We start from the raw sequence: 3,098 nt of genomic DNA on the forward strand, positions 1-3,098 counted from the left end.
CAGTAAAAATATTAAGATACTCTACCTCACTGGCAATGACAATATATGTGCATGTCTATATGTGTGTGGGTATATCATTTTTCACTCATCAAATGGCATAAAATGTCAAAATTTGGAAACATGAGGAAGCTGGAACATTCATACACAGTAGGTATAATTATGAATTGATTAAGTTTTTTGGAAGACTGTAAGGGAGAATCTATTTTAAATCTTAAATGTGCATTCAGTTGCTAGAAATTCTGCTTCTAGCAAAAAAAACTTAAGAAATACTCTCAAGTATTCTATGATGTATGTTCAAGGCTTAATAACTTTATTGTATATAATAGTGAAAAATTGGAAACAACTGAAATGTCCTTTGAGAATGAGCTCTGTCGTATATGTTGTATGAATATTTTTTATTATTTTTTACAAGTTCAAGAAATGGAATATAATCTTGGTGTTAAAACTTTAAAAATTTAATGTCTATGTAAGCATATGTGAATAATGGGAAGGAATGAGCACCAGTCTCTCGAAAGTAGGAAGTCTGGAGATGGAAGAAGTCAGGGAGGGGCCTCATACTAAAGGAAGATCCAGAAGCCTTGCACACAACACCTGTAGGCAGTGCCACTGTCCAACTCAGAAGAATACGCAATTGGGAGCTGGGGGCAGAGTTCAGATAGGCTAGATAGAGGCAGAGACATGTGTTCATATTGTACCACCCTTTAAATCTTGTCATCTTGAAAGTTTTCGTTGGCCACCTTAGATGTGGCTCTTAATATATCTATACTTTTAAAAACGTTTACAATGAAAATACATTCATCTTTTAGTGGGATAATTAAAAAGACAAAAACAATTACAGAAGTGAAGTAGCAAAGAATTTTCCTTTTGGGTCCATGGTCACATCTCTTTGTGTTGGGCTAACTCACCCCAGTTTGGCCGCTCCATTCATTTTGACCATTAAGTAGTCATGCTTTGAGATGGAGCCAAATTTTCAATGGAAGCAGAGGAGAAAAAGCAGCATATTTCTCAAAGCAAATTATTCACCACAAAAAATCATTTCAAAGGTTTCCCTTTTGAAACATATTTACCTTACCATCCACACTTTTTCCCCACTGGAATTAAGAATTTTCCTTCCTGAAACTCCTAGTTGCTAAGCAACATTTCCTTCTTCTCTGCGGAGCTTGGTTGCTATACTAACTTTTTTTCATCAGCTTTTTCTATCTCCTCTTTACCTCCTAATCACACACACACACAGGATTTTCTAGAGCTTCTACATACACTCAGTGTTTATTCATTTTCTCTGTAAGAAATTAAGGTCTTCTTTATTTTTGTGAACTCATAACCAAAAGAATAAAGGCAGGTTTCATAGCCACCTTAGATGTGGCTCTCCAGAAACAGAGATGTGTATTGGTATGGGGGTTAGGATTTGGGGATGGGGTCCTGGGTCTTACGTATTAGTTTAGGGTGACAGCTCTCAGATGCCAAAGGCCTGTTACAAGTCAGGCAGTAACTATTTATTGAGCTACTGCTATGTGTCACATACCATATAGAGTACTAAGAATGTAATGGTCAATGAAGACTTTCAAGATGGTATAGATTTAAAGTGTGGTACAATATGAACGCATATCTCTGCCTCTAGCCTATCTGAACTCTGGCCCCAGTCCCAACTACACATTCTTCTGAGTTGGACAGTGGCGCAGCCTACAGGTATTGTGTGCAAAGCTTCTGGATCTACCTAGGTTTGAAGGAGTAATGGGGTGCATGACGTTTTCCTCCTCTGGCCATACATCCTCAGTACTGGCAGGATCTGAGACCTCAGATTCTTGGTGAGACTCTGTCCTCTGAGGAAAGCTGATCCCACTGAAACAGCTACTATACAGCTACATGGGAAGACACACGTGTGGATGGCACATGTGGACTATAGAACATATTGTTTAAGGGCCACCTCTATGGATAAAGACTGCCTGAATTTAGGTCTTGGCTCCATTACTTCTTAGCAATCGAAGCTTGGGCAAGTTTCTTAACTACTCTTCTTAAAATGGAGACAATAATATTAGAACAAAGTGGTGTTATAGTAATTATTTTTTTATTTTTACAGATTGCTGAGAACAGGACTTAGAACATATTATGCTCAAAACGTATTGACTATCCCATCAGCCTGAGAAAATGCCACCTTTGCAGCTGAGAATGGAGAGGAGAGAAGCTTCCTTGAGTGGGAGGCAGACTTGTCTATCACCCACTCACAGGAGCATGTGTGTCCCACCATTTTTTCACCATATTGCTGTTCCTGGCACCCAACTAGCACACCCTGAGCCTTGAAGGCAGTGAAAGCCAATGCCCAAAGGGACCCATGGCCAGATTGGAGGAAGACAAATAGTTGTGGCTCCCAGGAAAAAGTTATTTCCTAGTGATAAAGAACTGCTCATGGAAACAGGGCACAAATTTAACATCATCAACAGAACAAAATAATAAGAGCATTTAAGGACATCCAGGTATAGCATTAAAATACTCCTGGAAATAGAAAGCATGCCTTATGAAATTAAAAAAATGCAAGTATTAGATAGAATGAAGAACAGAATGAATACGGCTGAGAAATGAATTATTGCGTGGAAAATCAGACTATGTAAATGTCTCAAAACACAGGGCAAAAATAGAGAGGAATCCTGAGGGAAGAGAAAAATGATTTGGAAAACAAAATAAGCAAATGATAGAGGAGAGAAAGAAACAAGGGAACAGACGCAATAATTAAATACCAGCAACAGATTCTCTGGTTTCAAGGAAGATTTGAATCTGACGATTAAACGTGCTCACTGAATTTGAGAAGGATTGACTTGCAAAAGACAATATCTTTGCATGTGTTGATAAAAGTTTATATCCTAAAGATAAAAAAAATAAATTAAAAAAATTATAAGCTTCTAGACTGCAAAAACAGTAATTATAAAGTAAAAAGAAATGGACTGATATTAGATTTTTCACCTGTGAGGCCTGGAATTTAGATAGCATTAAAATAGCATCTACAAGCTAGTGAGAGAAAAGGACTGTGACCCAAGAAGCAAGAATTCACAGAACTTGCAGCACACATCTCATCTGAGGAGCACACTCAGAAAGAGCTTTAGCCA

The 3,098-nt window shown here is 37.8% G+C and overlaps 1 long non-coding RNA gene across 1 annotated transcript; it reads left to right on the top strand.

The window, feature by feature from the left end:
- The first annotated feature begins 1,193 nt into the window (after nt 1-1,193).
- On the top strand, nt 1,194-2,815 carry LOC143665294 (uncharacterized). Its single transcript, XR_013166841.1, has 3 exons — nt 1,194-1,281; nt 1,619-1,686; nt 2,078-2,815. It is a non-coding gene; the product is annotated as an uncharacterized LOC143665294 (long non-coding RNA).
- Nucleotides 2,816-3,098: the final 283 nt, after the last annotated feature.

Source organism: Tamandua tetradactyla, chromosome 21 (genome assembly GCF_023851605.1).
Source record: "Tamandua tetradactyla isolate mTamTet1 chromosome 21, mTamTet1.pri, whole genome shotgun sequence".
Taxonomy (NCBI): Eukaryota; Metazoa; Chordata; class Mammalia; order Pilosa; family Myrmecophagidae; genus Tamandua; species Tamandua tetradactyla.